Consider the following 10,205-nt stretch of genomic DNA (forward strand, 5'->3'; position numbering starts at 1 on the left):
AGTTGACTGAGACCTTTTTCCATTATCAGTAAAAAAATTTAAAGCAAACTTGTTTCCAAAGAACCTTGAGTTATTATTTCCTCCAAAGAACCTTCAATTATTAAAATTTAACCTCTGTTGTGATTGAAAACTTTTGCTTCCATTAAAACCCCCATTACCACCATTATTTCCATAGCCAGAACCACCATTGCTTCCATAGCAAGATCCACCATTAAAGCTACCATTTCTAGCATTACTTCCATTTCCATCATTGCTTTCATAACCAGCATTAAAACCTTGTGCTTTCTGTGAGTTTGAGTTTTCCCGTTGCTCATAACCTTGATATTGCCCTTGTGAATGTGATGAACTACCTTGAACCGACATTGTAGATATTGATTGAGATAAAGTAGTCATTCTTAACTCAATACTAGCTTCAGCACCAAGAAGTTATGCCCTGAAATCTTTTAAAGAAATTGGTGTTTCCCTAGCAAGAATTACTGTCTTTATCATCTCAAACTTAATAGGTAACCTAAACAATGCAGCAATTACCAGATCATTCTCAAGTAATCTTCTCTCTTGCAACAATCAATTGATCTTTAATACCTTTCAATCTTAACAGATACTTATCCACTAATTCAGTACCTTTTTTTGTAGTGTGAAATTCAGTCTTAAGTTGGTTAATTTGAACAACTAAAACAGATGCATGTCTCTCTTGTATACATTTCCATGCTTCTTGAGAATTCTTACATCCAATCGCATAATCCATAGCATCATTCGAAAAAGTTGCAATTAACAAACTCAACAAAGAACTATCTGTCTTAATCCACTCCTTATATGCAGTGGTTATTTCCTTAGTCACACCAGTATCATAATTGATAAAACTTTGGTGGACACTATGATTCTCCATTAAAGAAATCAAAGAAATCATATTCGTGTAAAACTGATTGAAATCGATAGATTCCATTTCACATAATTATCTTCTTGTAGTTTGACAGTAATCATACCTAAAAGATTCTCAATTTTAACATTGCTTGACGCCATATCTTCACTAATGAATACAATTTCAACAAATAAACAAATTTTTTAGAATCTTGAACTAGTACACTCTTGGCAATCAACCTTCTTGAGTGTAAAATACCTAACAATCAATCAAAGAATCGATCTTTCAGCAATGGCAATTGGCCTTCATTTTCTTTTCAATCAATTAATGGCAATTGTCCTTTAAATTCTACTAATCAATCTTTCACTTAGAGGAAATGGCAATCAGGCCTTCGTATTCTTCTAAATCAGTAAATGGCAATCGCCCTTAATACACGAATTAACACATAATTTTTCACTGAGACAATCAAGCAAACAGTTGGAGTGCAAAAAGAAAGACAAAACCTGAGTCTTCAGTTTTTGAGCGAAAAAGCCCATAAAACACACCGAAGATCAACAACCATTCAAGATAGCACAGCGGAAGTAACAACACATAGGATCAAGACCGTCGGTGATGATACCATGATAACAGAGTATGCGAATTGCAGAAAATGAATAGTTGCAACAAAAGTTTTAAGGAAAAAGAAAGAAGATCAAAGAAAGGAATACAATCTTTTACTATTGATAAACTTAAATGAATTACAAACTAACTCATTTCTGAGTTATATAGAGCTAGAGATAGACTTAGTTCATACGCTAACCAATACAACTAACATACCAGACTTTTAACCAACTCTAACAACCTTCTAACTAATCTTTGATGACTCAGCAACATTACACTTCAATGATGACGTGGCAGAATCAACTATATTCAACACACTCATCCTCAATGCCATACTATAATTCATTCCCCTATCATACAACGCATCTCCGCTATCATACAATACATCTTTCTCAATAACAAAAACCAGCACCTTCTGACACCCCAAGTTCCTCAGTTTCGGATCCTTAACCTAGGTTGAAAAATAGATCATCAATTCCACTACTTAATGGGTACATAAACCGCAACAAACTGGCCATATATAGTCTTAAAATTGGTAGCATTTTTAACTTTGCCCGAGTAAGTTTTGTCCCTCATAAAAATGGATGCACCAAAACTATCCCATTGAGCTTGAGCCTGGGCAAGCCCTCTGCGCCCACTTTAAAAGCCATGTGGTGTGCTATGTTACACCTAGCGCTGTCGCCAGAGAAAAACACACGCATTGGATCTGCATCTCTTCAGCCACTCTTCGAAGTGTTTTCCATCAAAATATGAAGCAACCCATTTGAGAGCAGTCCATGAATCTTCGTAAGCAATAGGCAAAGGGTGCTTTAGGGCAAGCTTATATTCAACAGAGACAACAACCACATTGGCCATGGCAACTAAGGAATTGATGTGGTTGTGGTAAAGTGGAGAAAAGGCGATTTCAACACAAAAGCCGCCTCCATGAAAGTAAACAAGAAAAAGGACCTTGTGCTTTGAATTGGTGGTGGAATTGGGGAGGTAAAAGCCTCACAAATATGTTTTCCTTATGTGAGATCATGTCTTTCGATTGCACGCCACTTTTGGGATCGAGTGATGAAGGAACCTTTTGTTTACCCATAAAACGCTCAATTGTACCATTTTTGTATATTCTCATGAGGGGGAAGAAATCATACGCTACTTCATCGTTCATGCTCAACGTTACGAAAGAGAAGAGAACAATTAACACAAGTATAGAGATTGCAGACATTTTTCTTTCTTGTGGTTGTGGAGATAGTTTGAAATATGTTGGTGGGTGGACTTGGTGGATTCTACATGACCCCTTTTAGATTCTATTAACGATCCAGTTGGTGATCATTCGACGATTTGCATCATGCATATTTTGGCTTCAATGAGGCCATACATTTGTCAAATATACCATTTTACGTATTAAAACCTAATTTTACCCACAACCTTTAATTATGATGTAGTATTAATATCATTCCCTTAATGTGTGCCACGATGGGGCAAGGTAGTTGCAGTTGGTGATTAGTAGAAAAAACTGCTTGCAACGAGATTTTGCACGACGAAACAAATTTTGTCACGTAAGTGGCACTTGCGCGACGAAAATATAGATTAGTCACGCAAAAATAGCAGGATACCAAAAATAATTAAAAAAAAAAAACAAAAAAACACTTTATGCGACAAAAATATTCATCGCGTAAGAATACTTCGCGCAACGAACACGTGTGTTGGTCACACAATAAAAAGCGGGAAATTTTTTTTTTCCACCAAATGTTTGCATGATGAATATTTCCACATATTCGTCACGCAAAGTTTCGCTAAAAACGATCAGATGCCCTTTAACTGCTCCCATTTAGTGCGCATTTGCACGACCAAGTGGTTCGTCGTTCAAAGTGTTACGGGTTCTATATAAACACAATTTCATAACCCTAGTTTTCAAAGGCGATGGCCGATTTGGTTCCTACTTCAACGAAAAGTTGCGAGGGAAAAGACTCTTGTGAAGGAAAAGTTAAAAGAGAAATTTATTGTTGAATTAGTGTATCACTTCCAAATTTTGTGGTAGAAAAAGAAATGAGGAAATGTGTGTTGCAAACAAAGAAGTGTCATTGTAAGTGAGTACCTTACTTTGAAGACAAAAGTAGGGTTGATGCATACGCTGAACTTAGGTTTGATATTGGGGGTTTGGTGCGGAACCAATGTTCTATTGAGTTTGAGTCTTGAAAAATGATGCCTGAGGAGTTGAAGAAGTCCATGATGGGGGAGTTATCGATAAGTTTGTATTAAAGAATGTATAATTATTTTTGTTAAAAAGTAGTATTTTTTAAATATTGATTTATTTTATTGCCATTAATATAGGTTCATTGGGATGTTGATGAAACTAATGAGAAGCAACAGAAGTATCTGGATGACCTTTTCAAGATGCATTTCCGGTAGTGGAAGTTCGATGTGTAGCGGGATGCAGAGCGTGGGGGAGTTCCCGATGCCCCTGCTGATACCCTGAAGGAGGAGGATTGAAGTTTATTCGCTTTTTTTATTATTATTTATGAAATAAGATTTATTTGGACGTTATATTGTACTTTAATTAATAAATTTATGTTATATGGATGACTATTAATATTTAAATTATTTATAATATGTATTTAGGTTAATAAATTAGTTTTATTAATTATTTTGGTAATGTTTAATTAGGTTTGAGTTTTTTTATTTAGATTAAAATAAAAATTTACATTAGTTAAAAAGAAAACGGAAAAAAATGAAAAAAAAATTAAAATATGCATGTTGCGCAACAAACAAAGTATTCGTCACGCAAGCTATTTACATTAATTAATTATAAAGAAAACAAAAAAAATAAAAAAATATTTAGACTTGCGAGACAAATATACCTTAGTGGCGCAAATATACTTTGCGCAACGAACACCATATTCGTCGCGCAAAATGATTCATGCAAAAGTTGTCTTTATAATGTGGTTTCAGCAGCTGAGGCAGAAACTGCAGTAAAACCGCAAAATCCGCCTCTGCACCTCTTCCCCCTTCGTTTTTCTTCAATCCGGCATCCGTCACTTTCATTTTCTCTCTATTTCATCATCTAATACTTCCTCCATCTTCTTCTCTAGGTTGATCGAGCTATCTTGGTGTGTCTGGTAAGCGTTTTTTTTTTTTTTTTTTTGTGGTTAGGGTAAAAGTGTTAATGTAAATTCATACTAATGCCATGAAATTCGTTGTCTATAGGGATATTGTGTGTGATTAGCGATTGGCGGAGAATGATTTGGAAGGTATTTTCTTCGTTTTATTTTTAAAAAATATATCATTAATTAAATTATGTTGAAATTATGTTGTTATGTTTATATTATGTTGTTAAATTTGTATGTGACGTACAAATATGTGTTTTGATGTACGGAGTTAATTGTAATTAACTTCGTACTTGTTTTTTTTTTTTTTTAGTAAAACTTAGTTTCTCGTTCAAGGATTAGTTGGATTTCGCGCATGGATGCGAAAGCATGATTGTGGTCCAATTGATTCTTGAATTGTCCCATTATTTGGACAGTTTGGGAATGCACAGTTATGGCCCGTAGTTTATGGTTGTGGCGATTTCGGTGTCAAATTTGTACGTTCTTTGGGTGGCACATAGGTATTTCATATCTATGTCGTCCATTTGAAGAACTATACCGAGATGTTGTCGAAATTCCTCCACGTTGAAATCTAACTTGATGTAGCCATAAATTACATGACATAACTTTGCATTCCCAAATAGGATAGGACCCTTACCAGAGGCATAAGGTTACAATATCATTTGTATGAAGTTGTTGTGATTGTTGTACTATTATTGTGGTTGTAGGAATTATGGACAAAAGGTGGATACAAAACCTGAATTAATGTGCGGTGAGCACAAATTATATACTTATTTTATCCCAAAAATTACATTTACTTGTGATATATTGGATTTAAATGTAAAGAATTACATGTCATTTGTATTTTTATGGCTAAAATAACACGATGGAGAAATATATCACAACTCTTTGATCTTTAAAGCTAGTCAAGTGAATCTGGTACTTATTTTAAATGGCCATTTATCTAGGGAAAAGGATCCTCTCTGGATCCCCTTCTCCTAATCCATCAAGTCCAAAGATCCGTGCCGTTGAAATTTGATTCAACGGCTACAAATAGGGCCCACTTTAAAAGTTATAATAACTTTAGCCGTTGGATCAAATTTCAATGGCCCGGATCCCCGGACTTAGTGGATTAGGAGGAAGGAATCTGAAAAAGATCCATTTCCTTTATATAGTGCTATAAGTATTTAACCATTTGTGTATTCGAAATATTAAAATCGAAGACCACCATGTGCTAATTGATTTCAATGAGAATTGGATGCAGGATGAGAAATATTGAAGAACATGTGGCTACAATGCTTTCAAAGGGTTGCTCTTATCATTTCAACTGCATAAAAGAGAAAAAAAAAATAAAAAAAAAGCAAAATTGCTGTTATCTTATTAATTTCTAAGGAGCAATCAACAACAAGTAAACCCAAAAGGCACTAGAGTATGTATTTCTTCATTGAGAAATAAATGAAGGTGTGTAATTGACGAGAAATTTTTCCAGGTTTTAGGCTCATTAGCTAATCTGGAGTTCCACCAACCTTGAAATGACACCTATACACATTTTAACACCAACCAACCGTTTAAAGATAAAAAAAAAAAAAAAAAAAAAAAAAAAAAAAATAATAATAATAATAATAATAATAACAACAACAACATATTGGGGTTTGTACCCACTCCTTCCTATCTCCCTTCTTTGGGAAACTGAAAGGCTTTTTATGAATTCAACACCGGCCAACCTTCTCTCTTCCTCTCCCTTTGCCATCTCCATGCACACTGGCAACCAAGCAATCTCCGACGAAAACATCCAAGATTTTTGCATTTACATTATTCAAAATTATAACTCAACAATTAATTTCAAAATTATGCCATCTCTTTTAAAATCATATTTCAGTTTGGACAGACTGTAGAAGAAGATGGTAACAAATTCATATTTTAGTTGGGTGTTAAAGACTAGAGTTTCGGGTGGGTGTTCATAGTGGTGGGCATGATGTGGTTGTTGGGTGGAGAACATCAACATTGAGTGGGTGATCTTGGTGGTGGCAGTAGTGGATGTTCAGATGTAGGTGGTGGTGACGCTTTGGTCAGAGATTGCTTGGTTGTCGTTGTGCATAGAGACGGCGATGGAGAGTGAAGAGAGAAGGCCAGTGCTGTAGTGATGAAAAGGACTTTCCTGAAGAAGGGAGAGGGGAAGAAGAGACTAGTGGGACCCAAAGCCCAATATGTTTTATTTTTCAATTCTTAAACGATATGTTCTGTAAAAAATGTTTACAAGTGTCAAGTCATTATAGGTGAAACTCTAGGTCAACTAATGAGCCTCGGATTGTGGAAAAATTTCTCATAAATGACAAATGGCTATCAAGGAATTCAATTGTCATCTCTTCCTTTACTATCAGCAATAAATCGACATTAAGTATTCGTCGGTTACGGGGAAGGAAAGAAAGGTAAAATAAGGGGAAAGACAAAGAACAAAAAGGAACGGCTGGGAGTTTCGATTTGGTATTAAGATATCAATAATGGCTAATGATTATGGATTATTCAAGAAAGGGAAATGGAGAAGCAAACTGAGAATTAAAGAGAAAAAAGAAGGGTACGGCAAGTAGTGCTACAAAGCAAAAGGAATTTTCAAGGCTTTTTTTATTTTATTTTATTTTTTCTAAACTAGTTTTTCTTCTTAATTTTTATGGATTCAATATACTTTTGTTGGAACTAATTTCTTTGCACTGGGCCTACGATGTAGCCTAATTATGAATCTTAATTTCTCAGTTTAATTATTCATGAATTTTCATTCACTTTGAATATCATTTTGCTGTACTTATGAGCTTGATTTTAATCTTGGTGATTGGCCACCACTTTAGGTTGAGTTGAGTGTATGTGATGCGAGTTAATGTAAATGTCATATTGTTAATTCGGTTTTAGCATCTTGCAAATGGTACCATGAATTTCTTGATGAGCTTTTTAGCCAAAATGATTCCTAAGATTTGCATAACTCCTCACTTTGGTCCCTGAGATTTGAAATCAATAGAAGTGGTCCCTGAGATTATCCACCATCAATCATTTTGGTCCTTCCTCGAAAAATTATGTTAAATAAAGATCAAAATGACAAAAATACCCTCAATTTAGCAAACAATAGGCCAAAATGATTTGACAAAAAATTGAGGGTATTTTTGTCATTTTATTCTTATTAATGGAGATTTTTCATGGAATGATCAAAATGATTAATGATGGACAATCTTAGGGACCACTTCTATTGATTTTAAATCTCAGGGACCAAAGTAAGGAGTTATGCAAATCTCAGGGACCATTTTGGCTAAAAAACCTTTCTTGATGTAGATGTCATACACTAGGTTTCATGTGGTCACTTAGTTAGTTCCCAAATCGTTAATGTATTCATATGTGTTTAGTAATCTAGATGCCATAGATTGTTAGCACATATGAGTATACTTAATAATCTAGATGTCGTAGATACTATATGAATTAAAGGAACTAAACTGTCATTTTGGATGATTACTCATTAATAATAAACTGTTGGAATTGAGTTGGATTGGTTATGGTGAATCAAATGCTCTAGTGTTTTTTGCAATTGATTTACATTTGATTTCTTTGTTGTTCTCGTCACTTTCTGGATCTCATTTGATTTTTTATTTACATTCACAATTTCAAAGTTCTTTCTCAAATCATCAATCTTTCAATTCCAATTCAAGTGCACTTTAATTTTAAGTTAGATAATTATAATTATATCAATCTTAATTGGAACAATCTTATGATTGCCTACTATACTACTTCATGATTCGTATACTTGCAAATTTGAACTTAATTGCGTTAATTTCGGTTAATCTAATTTAGGCGACACCGGACCCTGTAGACTTCCACAATCGTTGCAAGGTTTGATGGCAGCGTTGTCGTGGTGCAGTTTTAGGATTCAAGCGCTTACTTCTCTATGCACCCAAAAACCCGAAAAAAACAACTAAAACCTCTCTCAGCATTCCATTACACTCAACCATCCCGAGTTGTGACGGTTAAGAGAATAGAGAAGTTTGAGCTCTTTGTGCTTGGAATCCCACATGTGGCACACCAAGATCGCAGCGTACATATACGTTGCCACTTGATGGCCCTTTGAGATTGCACTCTTAAGTCGCTGAATTCTGGCTTCTTCCTTGTTGTTTTAGAAGAAGTATCGCATCCTCACCATGTAAAAAGCCTCGGGATTGCAGCACTGGAAGCAACGATTGATGAAGGTTGAGACTTTGTTAGACATGCCCCATGATCTAAGCAAGTTGACGGTCTCAAAGTTTGTAATATTGATGTGTTGGTAGATGCAAGGGTCTTTGGCTATTTCCTTAAACTTCTTTGAGACCATCTTCATTGAAAAAAAAGATCCCTTAATGAGCAGGAAGCAACGATGATGAGAATTTTGAGAAGAACATCATAAAAAACAGAGGTGGTGCGACCTTTCTTCATCATTTTCAACTTTGGATTTTTTTTGGAGGATGTAAATTGAACTTGTGGTTTTGTAATGAAACATAAACCCATAAGACAACTTAAATAGATGGAGAATAAGGGTCATTCAAACTGGTCAACTTCCCATCACAAAATGGTCATTCAAATGGTGCAACTTCCCATGACAAAAAGTTAACTTCTTATGTACGTAATAATTCAAAAACAAAACCACCCAAAACCATACCGCCCTCCGTACACAATGCATGCCCATTATATGCATAACGCATGCGTACTATATCCACATACTATGCACACACTAAGCACACTGAATGATCTCCAATGGTCATGATATGCACACTGCATGTTGCGTCTTGAATACTGAAAACATATGATTTGGAATTGGAAAAATTAACATTTTCCAAAACCCTTTTGGGTCAAATTAAGTACCCAAACAAAACATTAATTAAACCCCACTACTTTTGTAATTGGGAAATTTATGAGTTGACATGAGGAAAAATCACATCTTACACATATTGAATGCAATGCACACCTCAAGTAGGTTAAGACAAGACATGAGGGTCATGTACACCACATCTACACCGCATCTACCTTGTCTCGTGAATTTGCTAACTAGTTTGCCAACCAATCCATTTAGAAACAACTCATGAAAGGCAAAATTTGCTATCCAATTTACACTGTATTGTTTGGGTTTTCACTAATTTGAGGATGATGCATTTTCGAAGATATGAAACCCAAAAATAATGGGGTAAGTCTCATCCCTTGGCGACTAGCCTTGAAGAGAATCCCAAGGCCAACATGCTAATGCCGACTGGGTTTACAATAATGTGTGGAAAAAATTTGATTTTTGACATGGTACAATACTGGTATGTTCCAATTTGTATTTAAGTTCAATTACATAAATTTTACAAATTTTTCTCGATGTGTGCATACATCGTGTAGGTTGCATACATAAGGTGTGCATTTCTTGCACATAGCATATTATGTGTATATAATATGCATATTATGTGTGTTTAATGGGCATTTTGTGTGCATGGTATGTACATGTTATGTGCATATAACAAGGATACATAGTAAGCATGTTTATTATCATAAAGTACTTAGCTAATACTTTGCACAACAATACAATGTCATATAATCCCATTATGGTTGACGCAGTTCCTTTTCCTTCACTAGTCGACAAGAATCCTCAAAGCCTTTGTTGCATTCCTCCTCTATTTCGGCCTCTCCCT

At 35.0% G+C, this 10,205-nt stretch overlaps 1 pseudogene; it reads right to left on the reverse strand.

Annotated features, from left to right (window-relative positions):
* Window positions 1-1,703: 1,703 nt before the first annotated feature.
* Window positions 1,704-2,669, reverse strand: LOC125472115 (annotated as a pseudogene).
* Between the last annotated feature and the right edge of the window lie 7,536 nt (window positions 2,670-10,205).

This window comes from the organism of the source record quoted next, unplaced genomic scaffold (assembly GCF_019419815.1).
Source record: "Pyrus x bretschneideri cultivar Hongxiangsu unplaced genomic scaffold, Pyrus_bretschneideri_v1 Contig64, whole genome shotgun sequence".
Taxonomy (NCBI): domain Eukaryota; kingdom Viridiplantae; phylum Streptophyta; class Magnoliopsida; order Rosales; family Rosaceae; genus Pyrus; species Pyrus x bretschneideri.